Source organism: Pipra filicauda, unplaced genomic scaffold (assembly GCF_003945595.2).
Source record: "Pipra filicauda isolate LSUMZ 115617 unplaced genomic scaffold, ASM394559v2 scaffold180_size1756469_pilon, whole genome shotgun sequence".
Lineage (NCBI taxonomy): Eukaryota > Metazoa > Chordata > Aves > Passeriformes > Pipridae > Pipra > Pipra filicauda.
Window position 1 is genome coordinate 1547124 of NW_024104288.1, and position 12999 is coordinate 1560122.

The following is a 12999-nucleotide window of genomic DNA, read 5'->3' on the forward strand; positions in this document are numbered from 1 at the left end:
ACAGGATTGCATTCAGACGGTTCTTTAATTTCTCCAGTGAGGGAGACTCCATAACCTCTCTGGGCAATCTGTTCCAGTGTGTGGTCGCCTTCATAGTAAAGAAATGTGATAGATATACAGATATATAAAATACAGCACTTGATACTGAAAATAAAGCTTGAAAATACTTGAGCTTTAAAACAAACAAACAAACAAACAAAAACAACTCTTCATTTCCAAAGATGAAATTATTTCTCTTTCACTTATCTGATACTTCTTAGAGACCTCATCTTTAGACCTCAGAACCAGAAATATCTTACTACCTGTTTCAGCAGGACTGGAGATCATCTGCCAGACGAAACAAAGAAATTGTCTGAGATTTCTAGATCAAAGAGAAATGCTTTTGTGAACCTGAGCTTTCGAACACTGACACAGCATGAAACCTTTGGAAAATTTTACCTCACTCCAAAGCATCACCCATAGAAAGGACAAAGACATCATCACTTGATGGAGGTTTGGCAGTAGGATGAATTACAATTCCTCAGCCCAGCTGACTCCATGATCACTCTTAGCTCTCAACAGGCTCGAGGTAAGAAATGGCAGGTTGTGTTTCAGTGAATGAGACTAAACAAGAGAAAGTGGAAGACCAATAATTTATAGAGCAGAAAATGGAGGTAATTAACAAGCATGATGATTATCACCATCCAGCTATTTTGACAGGACATCTGGGACTGCGCTTAATTCACAAGAGAAAAATTAAAAGTATGCTGTAAAGTCTTGCTGCTTCTGGAAGGCAACAATGAAGGTGAAGACACATACTCATATTCTCTTCTGCAAACTACTAACATTTCCATTCTGATAACTCAGCACACTTTGCAAGAGGTTCTGGTAAAACATTCAGAAAAGGAGATATTTTCTTCTGAAACAATTGAAGCTTCTATGTCAGGGTGCTTACAGCTGGAACTCTAAAAATATAGACAGTTTTTATATGGAGATCAATTAAAATAGTGATGCACTTAGACTGAGAGGCAGTGACTTCATAAAACCCAGAAAGCCCTATCACAACATGATCCAGTAGTTCCGGTGGAATTATAGTGTTGGCACGAATGCAACATTTAAAAACAATGCAGTACATCTCTGAAGATTATAGATCAAGTCAGACTTACTGTGGGTTCACTACTCACTACCCCCAGTGACTATTTTATAAGAAGCAGCCAATATATTGAGAAAACATTTTAGAAAGCATGAAGTACATTTCAAGTCTCAGTGAAATAACCGGAAAATTCTAGGGTTTTCTTAAATATGCAATACAGTTAACCCCTGAGTAATTAATTTCAAACTTAGGTTAAATATATGAAAAAAGCCTGTAATTTCAATTGAAATAAGTAAGTTTGGGGTTTTTTTCACAGTAAGCAGTTGAATTATTTTTTTCATATTTGAAAATTCCTGTATTTTGTGAAATTATGTTGCCCTGCCAAGTTAAGATACTTTAATTAAATTGAAAGCAGATAGACTTGCTACAATCACTAGAGGGAAAAAAAGTATGAAAAATGAACCTGCAATAAAAAAAAATCTTTTTTTGATAAAAAATCATTTTATCAAAATGATGATTTTGAAGTTTATTTAATAGGTGTAGGCCAACAAAAACACATGAAATCATTCAGTCTGACAGATCCAGAGGTCCATTATCACTAAAGGTGAAACTATAACTTCAACAACGGTTCAGCCATTATGATGTATTTCCAACAGTTAACCAGTGGTGAAACTCCTTCTATAACATATTATGGAATTAAGTTATAGAATTATAGTTGTTATAGAATTAAGTACATTTCATAACGTACACCAAAGCGTTTATGAGAGGTGTGCAGAAATAAGGTTCATCGTGCAGGAGCTCATGCTATGCAGACAAGCCACACTGAGAACATACACAAAGCCTGTGCTTACGACCTGCTAGCGCTGTGATTAATTGGAAGTCTTACAGCAGCCATTTCCAGAAAACATACAAAAGGTTGACATTCATAGCCTCTGCCTCAAAAATGCAGGGTGCTGGCTGATGACAAGGTTTTTCAGGCCACATTCATCCTACCAGGCCCCCTCCTCTGTGGTTCCTCTGCAGCCTATGTTCCTTCCCAGACATCAGGAGGGAGGAGCGCATGGGCACACATCCCACATGCAAAGCTGCATGATCCACAGAGTACTCAGAAGACATGGAACAAGACAAGCATTTTGAGGAAGAAAATAAAAAAGTATTTGCATTGGAAAAAGTGGTATCTTGGAAATGGGGAAAGTTTCCATCCCACCCTACAGATGTCACATTGCTCTGAAGAAAGAAAAGTGAGCAAAATGCAAGTGTAGAGAGGTCTTCTATCTTACTTGCCTTCTGCTACTGCATTACTTAAGCTACTGTTTTTTAACAACCCTTCTACACCATTATCTGCACTGTAGAGACCCAAGGGGTAAATGTGTTACAGGATTCAGGTTTTGCAGCAGTGACCATTGCAGTGTCTGCCTTCTTCCTGCCTGCTGCTGAGTGCCATCTCCACCGGATTTGCAACAGGCAGAGCTGGGAGCAAGGAGGCACCCAAGCTTGCCAAGAGACACTGCAGAGAGACACCTCCCTGACAGCCTGCCACTCATGTGACCACACCTGCCCAACTCACAGTTATAACATCAGCTTTTATGCTTCGGATTTTCCTCTCCTGTTGTAGTCATGTACCTGGACAAAAACTTATTAAAGATTCAGTGGAATGGAGAGAAGTTGCCTCTTTTAACCACTGACTAGGGAACTTGGTCAGAAGTGTAGAGGCCTGATTTCTAACTGCTGCTCCAACAGGTATTTGTAAGTGTGCACAAAAACAAAATATTAAATACTTGGTGAATAGAAGTATGAAAATCTGTATATCTGAAGAATTAACTTAAGGAATGGGGAGTAAGAATCAAAATTTTGGGTTCAAGGTGCAAAATAACTCAGTCCCATTTAGAGGTCCTCAATTCTTCATAAATTTGTGCTAATAATGGTGGACCTGAGCCACAGGTTCTTCAGACTGAGTTACCAGACTTGCCTTCCCCTCCACCAGCTGCTCCCACTGCCCTGCAGATAACCATGTTATATGCAAAGGCATATTAATTCTTGCAACAACATTGCTTTGACTATTTGTCACTTATAACAAAAATAAGCCCTTTTTAAATAACTATCCAACATCATATGGCCACAGCCTCAGATATTATCTTGCAGTAATGTGCACACCCTTACCTGGTGAGGCCTTGGTAGGATGTCAATAATCTTAGACCATGAGCAGCTTCATTTCGCAGCCTGATTTCCTCCGTATTCCCACTAAAATATTTTCCAAGTTTCTGATACATGCATCTTCCTTTGCAGATGCATTGGTTTATCATTCTATTTTTCAGGGATCCATGAAAAAGAAGCACATAAAATGTTGCCGACTTTTGTCTAAAAAGAAAAAAAATCACATTATTCAGTCAGTGCAGGAAACAAAGATATATAGAAAAGCAAATAAAAAATAGCAACATTTGAAACACTGCCTCAGTTTTAGCACCACTTTTTTGCATTGTTTGGTGTCTGTAGAAATTCCAGGGTTTTCCTGAAGCTTCATCTCTTCCTGTCCCTGCAGCCAAGTTACATCTGTCTTTTTCTGATAATCAAAGAAAGGCTGCTTGTAAAATGATCTTTTTCATTTTATAAGTACTAGTGCCCTACTAGTGACTTCAGGCAATGTCCTTTGCTAGCCAGAAATCAGTTTGGTCATCTGTTTCTTGGTTACTTGCTGGTCTGGCAGAGTATTATTTTCTTGTCCTTTACCCAAGGATAACAAACTCAAACAGTTTTGTATCTTGTGCTAAATACAACAGTTTTTCCAACCAGTACTATGTGTGCCAAATCAAAACAAGGAGGTTGTGTTGTGGATATGGAAGCAAACATCAGACACATCAGGATGAAGATATATTTAGCCACATACTGACCCACCACATCAACCATGTATGCAATGTTAACAAGTTTCATTGGCACATTGATTTTGTTTAAGCTTTTGGTAAAGGGGGAGTCTTCCACCTCTGTCAAAATATAATGCCAGTCAAACCTTATCGTTTTAAAACACAGGCCCTGACAAAACTGGGAAAAACAGATTCAAAAAGTTTTGCTCTCTTTCCAGCAGCGTCTGAAAACAAAATCCTGAAGTCTCCCTGCAGACCTCAGGCATAGAGCTCACAAGACCAAAAACTGCTGTTAAAAAAGAATTTAAACTAATTGCCTCTGGTTACAGGATATGAGGTCCAGTTATATAAGATTGTCCGTGTCTCCTGGTGAAATCGGTGTCCATGTGCTTCCGCAAACACATTGGCATTTTTAGCCTTCTCTTTATCCACAAAAGAACCTTACACATATCAAAGTTGCATCTCGTCCTTGAATGCTCCTTTTTTCTCTAAACTCTTCAGTTATTTGGTGGTTTATCTGTTGTGTCTGCTTTCTTTGCAGCCTCTTGATACCATCTGTGAATTTGATTGATGTGTAAGTTTTCTTCTGTTATTATTTTAGGTCATTTATACAGAAGGGAGTGTTAGGCTCAGCACTAATCCTCAGTGAGCTCCACTTTGCTATTTTACCACTCGTAATTGCTTTGGTTTCTGATTTTTCAGCCAGTTGTTTTTATTAAAACTGTAATTATCACTGTGGGTTTTTTAAGAAATTGCTTAAATTGGCTTTCCTTCATGGAAAGCCTCAGATTTTTGCAGAAACTTCTTCCTTTATCAAGTAAAAGTACAAATGAAACAAAGAAAGGAACAAAGTTTGCTAAGCTTCTCTTCAAACCCATGTGGCCTGAAGCATATCTGGTTAAATATGACTGCTTACATGAGTTTCATACTTGCCTTACTGTAAAGGCAGTATACATACTGTACACTTCTACACACAGCACACTTCTATATATCCTGCATGGAAGTTGAGATCTATAGGACTTGTCCACAGTGTAATAAATTTTACTTTAGACTTGTTATAATGACAGTTGTTCACTCTTGTATATTTGAAGATATGTTTTTTTACTACCAGAAGGACACTTGAAATTCCTGTTCCTTATCTCTTCTTCCTCCAGGTAAAATGGAAAGAGAACAAGCTCAATATTTATGTTCCTTTACAAATGCTTTCTTAATACAAAAGTTCAAAACCAAGAGGTAGCTTCCTATTCTTCTGGAAAAAACCTCAAACATATTATTTATTATTTCCAGGCAAACACTAAGCATTAATTAATTGAACACCTTAAAAAGAAGTCTAATGCTGGTCAGACACATCTTTCTCCTCTAGAAAAACACTGTTAAAACAACAGTTTCCACCACAAAGCAGAGAGCATAGAAAATGTTTGATATCCAAGTCAACCAGACCCTTGCTTGCTGGTCATGTTATCTTGTGCCTTGTTCAGTGTCCCCATGAGGTTACAGTACAGAAACTGCTCCACTCTGACTAGCAGATGGCCACTAACCCCAGTTTTCAGGGATGGAAAGTATGTGCCCTGTCTTTCCAGGCAGAGGTACTTACAATTTTCAAGCTATTTATCAGAGGCAAAGGTGCTGATTTCACTTTGCTCTATCTCATTTCAGCTGAAGCACAATAAATGTTACAAGATGACTGGAAAAATACCTAACATAATCCTGCATTCAAGGAAATGGTGTTGTCAAACTATGGGAGAGAAATTTTTTTAAAAAATATTTTGACTGATTTGCCTCTTGTGTTTTCAGGTCAGCCACTCATAACTCCACAAGACTTGTCAAATTCATTTTTTCTAAGAGGAAGGTGTGAATTTTTTTCCTGTTTTTCTGTGAGACGAAATAAAAGAAAATGGAGGTGTCTTCCGTAATCTTTCAATACACTAAATATTTCTCCCTCTGCACTTGAACAGCATAAATAAGAAGTCTTCATTTAAAGTTTGAAACTTTAATCATGGTTTTCCTAATAAAATCCTCTCTGGTTTGATGGACTTTATATTAATTCTCCTCGAGTGAACCCCAAACCGATTACTTGACTTGGAGCATTATCTAATTAATTATTTAGAGGAACAACTACCAAATTACACACAGAGATTGAGCAGCATATGGCGATTCAGTTTTAATCTTCTAATCCAGAGTTTAAATCCCAGGTGGGGAACTACAATCTTCTGAATATTAATCTAATTGCATCTATACTGTCCCAGAAAATGAGTTTCTTGTCCTTATGAATTTTTCATCATTTCATCTGTAGTGAGAGAGAAGCCTACATTCATCACATGTTAGAAAGCATGCACTATGTGTCCACAAAATGCACTTGTTCACTCTATTTCTGAGCAGTTCCTCTGCTGTACCTTCTCAGCCCATAACACTCACTTCCTTCCTCAGCACTTGTTTGCCAAGGCATTCAGTGCACTACTCTCCACAAGCAAGTCTCCATCAAACCTCTTCAGTGAAGGAAGCCCAATTTCTTACAATTTGCTTTCATCTATTCTCTGTACACAGGTGCCCCAGATGGACTCCAGGAAACAGCAATGGCATTCTGAGATTTGTTAGCTCTGATGACTACTCACAAGTCTATTTCTTAAAGTAACTCAGCATATCAAGAGCTAAGTTCACTCCAGACATTCAATAGCTTCAAATGATTCCAAATATAAGTGTTGCTGCATCCAGTTGAGTTTTTTTTTAAATATAGCCCTAGGATAAAATGGCTTCAGCATTGTTTAGACATTAAAAAACAGAGCATAACAGGGAAAATCTAAACACTACTTCAAAAGGTATTGTATGTTTTTCTGCCCAAATATCCAAGCAAATGACAAATGCAGTGTCAAACAGGCTAGAATTTGTGTGGCCTTAAACTTAAGTATGGAAATAAAATATTTAGAAAAATGTATATTTGGAAATAACTCCTTTCACGATGCCCTGCAGTCATCTTCATCAGAGCTTCATGCACGGCCTGAAAACCAACCTACTGCTAATCCTAAGCAAAATCCACATAAAACCCGGTGCTGCATCCAGCCGCTTCAATCCATGTGGCAGCCCACAGCTTACCTGTCCTCAAACTCTTTCATAGCACCATACGGACCACACATACATCTCATATACCAGCTATTCTCCCAAATCCAAACACGGCCCTACAAGAAGTCTCTTCTAGCCATGAACCCATAGGAATTTTCTCTCCAGGCCATGCAGATGTAGGCAAGGGCAGCCTCACAGTAAGCAGTGTGTACATTGCTATGCAACCCCAAGGTGTCATTGACTACTTAAATCCCTCTTCATGGCTTCAGTCCATGATGTACACAAAGCATGGTTGCTTTCACACTGATGCAACAGGCAAGCAAGGGAAGTGGCAAAACTGAACCAAGGTTGCATCCTCTACTGGTTTTGCATCACGAGTTCCTGAACAGGAAAACAATGATTGATGTGAACAATTAAAAATTGTGATTGGTATGGGACCAGAGAAGAATGCAGTCCTACAACAAAAAACGATGTTTGAGCTGGGGTTTATTTCTCTCTAAGCAGCACTAGATTTCACAGTGCTTTAGCAACAATTTCTGCAGGGTGTGCTGCATAGGACCTCTGCTCCAGGATCTGAGAAAGCACAGGGGTCACTGACTGACAGAACTTGCCTACGTGACACCAGCAACCATGGGCTAAATGTTGCAGCAGAGGTAGGCAAAACCATAATGTGGATCATATCTACTCTGTATTTGCTGTTTGCCTGCCTTCAACTGCACATTGTGTACACATTACCCAGTTATTTTCTAGCTCTCTCCCTCCAGGGCTAAGTTACTCTTTACATGTTCTGTGCACTTGTTTTTTCTGAGCTTCTATCTTTGCTCTTGTGCCACAAGTGTCTGAATGCTCCTGTAATAATAACTAGGTAGAATAACAGCTAACCTCTGCTGAGCTTGGAGAGAGTGATTTATATTTACAAAATTCCCTTAAGTAAAGGAGAATAAAACCATGAAGTAAAAGCTCTTAGAACGCCCCAAATCAGTTTGAATTTATACAGATAGAACAGTGAGAGACCCCTTCCCCTAAATGTATGCCAAGGCATCTGTGTCAAGCTCTTGACTCTAGATTCTTTCTCTAAGAAAAGAGTAGGTATCAATATCCCATATTCTACACTTGCTTCAGGGCAAGATCAATCAGACACACCACCCTGGAAGTATTTCTTCTATTCAAGGACTATAGAAGTTGTCCAGACAAGGGTATTTCAAATCCATCATCCCTATTTGTTGGGCTGAATCCCACCCTACATGCTTGAGCAGCAACAAAAAGAACAAACTGGGGGGGGGTGGGGGGTTTGGGGGGTTTTTTTGAGTCTTTACCAGAAGAACCCAAAATTTCAGATTTATAGTGGAACTTCGACCCACTCAAAATACTCTCAAGCTGGGCCTGGTATTCCTTAAATAAATTACTTCAGTATCTCCTAGCAGGCTGGTGGCAAGGCTGTCCTCAAGGCGTGCAAAAAAAAGGAATCCAAGAGCTGTATGGGGAAATCAGAACAAGCAAGTGGAAATGTTACTCTCCAGTTCAATGAGAAACAAAATTCTTCTTTCCAGGTCTATGGCTCTCACTGCCCTTTCTGTGCAGTGAGGCAGTGTTATAAGCAGTGTACAAGGAAGCCTCATGCAACAGGGTCGATAGAATGCATAGCAAAACTTCTCATGTGGAGTAGCTACCAAATCTAGATCTCCCATTTTCTAAACAACCTTTAAATCAGTGTATCAAAAGGACTTGGCACCACATTTCCAGCCCGGTCCTCCTGTTAGAGCAGTTGCTCTTGCTATAACGTGGGTTGCACTGCCATGGGAAAAATGCACATCCTCCAGCAGAATTAAGTGCTAAGACTGGTACTCAATCCATACATCCCACATGGCCTCACAAACCTGGCACGGGTGCTAAAAGCTCCATTGGTCTTTTTCAGATCTAAATAACTTCACTGGGAAAAACTTAGGCAGCTACATATAGATTGCTGTGTTAGATTTAGAAAAATAAAGGATTCGTGGATTGCTTCCTTTAGTTTACAGATCACAGCCTAGATTTTTCTTTAGACACCTACTGCCTTTGACATAGCCAGGTCTAAGGCAACAGTGACAACTTGTTGTCTTGTCACAACAGAAGAGAGACAAATAATTCAGAGTGGGTCTAACAACATAAACAATATATGAGGTTTGCATATAACAGCATAGAAACAGTGTTCTCATCTTGTTTCCTGTTTTCTTCTGAGGCATGATTTCATCAACATCATCATGCACAGGGTAATTCTGTTACTATGGTAAACAATTTATCTCTCTCAGTTTATTAATAGTCATTCCAAACAATTAAAAAATTGAATGTACAAATTTAGATTTATGCCTTTGGCAAAGGCAGACTGTTTTGCAGATTAGCGAATATAACCTTCCTACCCAGAAAACCTTGCTATCCAAGGCTTGTGTTATGTTCGCACAGATGTTCACAAATAAATTCAGTCTCTTGATTATTTTCAGATTAATGACATCCTGCTCTATTAGAGCATTGCCAAATCATCATTTTATTGCCAGTCTTGTAAGGTTTTGTTCTTTTTTTCTAAAGCTCCAACTCTAAAGGACATGCGATTAGCCAAAATCCCGTTTTCCTTTCTAAAGTCTCAAGCAAGCCTTGTTGCAAGTTTGACTCATGTTACCCCAGGAGTTAATCGTCACATTTTCTTAACCACTCTCAAGACTTCTAAGCATCTGACTCATGATTTCTAATGCCTACAGTTGGCAATAGTGTATATACATGACATGTGTCATACCATCCATCTGCTAGTAAACAAAATCTTTATGACATGTCCAATTAGTTACTACTCACCCTGTTTCTAATAAATGATTTTTTAAAATAATGTTCAAATCTCTGGAGCCAAAGAAGTTATATCATTGCAGTAGTCACTCACAGCAACAGAAAATAAATTCCTCATCAATCTGATTAAAAACAATTAGTAAAATCTACTTCCTACTCAATCATGCATGTGAAACCTAAAGAAAACTACTTCAAATTTTTTAACTCAGCAGCCTACAAAACAGAAGGTTGTAAGCCATGAAAACTCTTATACTAAATATCAACTATGCAAGCATTCGCTGAACTGCTGTCATTGAAATACAAACGTAAGAGGCAACTTGTGAAGGTTTATTTCATCTGAGGATTGTCTCATTGAGTGCTTACCAACGCCCCCAGCCCACCAGTGGAAGACCATGGGCACCTTCTGCATGGGCTGAAGGCACTTAGTGGAGAGCTGCAGGTTACCTTTGTCCTGCCACTGAGAACAACACCTTCACGAGGCCAGCCATGTGGCAGCAGATTTGTCACACACTGTATTTCTAAGAAGCTGCTGCAAAAAGAAGGCCAGAATGGCTCTTTGCTTATAACACGGGATGGTAGCATTTCTACATTCAAATTAAAATTGATGGCAAAATTTGACATTTTGATTACTCAAGCTGACATTTAATCAATTTTACACTTTAGAGAAAGGCCCTCATTTACAACGCTTGGCATCAAGTAACAGAGACAAATCAGAAAGCCACATTTAAAACTAAACGGCTCCCCCCCTAAATACATACAGTAGAACTAATTTCAGGCATATTTAAATTGTCCATTAATTCAACTAGATATTTACACAATTCGATTCACCTGACTCTTTCATTTCAGCTCTTCTTTCAAGTCTACAAATAAAAACCTAATTATATGTAACACAGATGTGATGATTGTACGTCAGAAGGAATTGGAGACATCTAAACATTTAACATGCAACTTGCTTAGTCTGAGTCAGAACCATTCTCCCCCTCTCCATGAACCTCATAAGCATAGTTTTGAAATTTTCTAGGCTACTAAAAATATATAAGCTAGGAAAGAAGGAAGTAAAGAACGAAAATACTTCAGACATATTTTTGTTTCAAGGACTTTAATAGCTTAATTATCATATTAGTAATTATTAATAGTTTATAATTAAAGACTAGAAAAATTTTAATAAACTGAACATCTGCTCGACATTAGATATTAGAAGCACAACCTGCACGCTACTGCTGTGATGGAGGCATCTGCTGTTCATTTTCCAGGATCTAAACCCATTTATCTCTACATTTCTTGCTATATAAACATACTTTGTTTTCTGGCATCACACTGAAATATCCCCATAAACATATTGTATGATTCAACACTTTAATACCTGGGTTGCTCTCCCCAGAAGTACATACAATGTCTTGTATCGATAAGAGAAAAAGCCCTTCTCAATCAAAGCTTTCTGCCATTTCTAGCAACAAAATGGCAGAGAAATGACTCCATTCCTTAGAAGGCATTTTTAAAGTTCTGTATTAGTGCTAGGATTTATCAATTTGCATCTGAGATTTGTTCATTCTCTTCAAAATGTTGCCCAGTTCACATGACAGGAGTAACCCCTCTCAGCTGACAGAAGGAACAATGTGCCCTTCACACTTTTTTTTTTAAAACAGACTTCTTTTCATCTTTGAGCACGAGTTTATAATACACTGATTTTATTCAGCTTGCTATAATCTTTAGCCTTAATGCAAAAAAGTCATCTGTTATATGAGTTAGAAGGGGGAAATACATAATGCATGCAATAGGGAGGATGCATTAAGTTAGATCTTAGTAAGCATCTACATCTGCTACTCAGTCATTGCTGATAACATTTTCCCGAGGCAATATATACTCCAAACTTTGATTTGGAAGTTGTGGTGTGTGAGGGGTGTTGTCATTGAAGTAAAAGCCATTAAAAATTGAGACAGAAACACTGCACTGTGTTTCTTCATCTGACTGTAGAAGTGTAGTACCTGTATTCACTAATTTCATACAGAAAAATGATGCAACTACACAAAAAGCTGAGAATCCCTCCAAATTCAATGTTTCATAAGCAAGTGAAAAAACTGACTATGTAAACACATCGAGGTTGTACCGATTACAGCCAAATGCACTGCAAATGTAACATGCCATCTAGAACTGTTGTTCCTGGGAACCTCATGACACTATCATGTATATACATAGAAAACTAAACAGGTAACTGGACTTGTTCATGCAATTGAATGCCATGACCTCATACCACAAAGATACTACAGTACACAGGACAAATATATATATATTTTATGCATTTGGCCTAAGTATGCTTTTGCTGCTGCTATTTGGCATTTTATCCTTGAATTTAGAGAGTAGACTCTGTGCGCTCTGAAGTGCACAAACTTGCTCTCCAGCTCTGTTCATAGGTCGAGAAGTTAAAAACAATCAAACATGTACCAGGCCAGAAGTTAAAACAAGACTCTCTGTCCAACAGTTGTCAGCATAGTGCTTTTCTACAGCTAGCTACCACAACAAAGGCTTGACTTGAGACTTGGCTTGGTTAAGGATAATACATGTTCCTTCCTTCCCCCTGTCTTGAAAAGCTTATTTCCACCCCAGTATACAAATTTCTGGGAGACATGCTTATGACTCCAGCAGGGAAAATCTATCATTTTCAAGAAATGAAGGATTTAATATATACATATACATCTTAACTCCAATAACAATCTCTCCAGTGTGTTTCCCAAATGTCTTGATAACACTTTTTATGATACAAACATGAAAAGCATTAACAGCTTTTTATTTCCAATCAGCTTTTTATTTCCTCTGACTACAAATATTCCTCTTGGTATAATTCAGAGCAAGGTCATCCTATACTACTGTTTGACAAGCTCCCACCAAACATTCCCGACGTAACAGCTGACAACACGTGATGTAAGCCCACATCAAGTGCCAAGGGAAACCCTAACATCTGCATAAGTTTGCTTTTAGAATTGGACATGGAATATACTTTAAATTAGCACTTGGTCTCTTCTGCATTGGTCATCTCAGCAGAAAAGGACCCTACATGAAAGCCTGAGCTTGAAAAACACAATAGCAAAACAAAAGGCAACATGGCAACTCTAGTTAGTGCACTTCAAAGAACAGTATGTTTTGGTTTTTTTAAGCATGATAGGTACAAAATCAAACCTAAAATCAAGAATAAAGCAGAAGAAT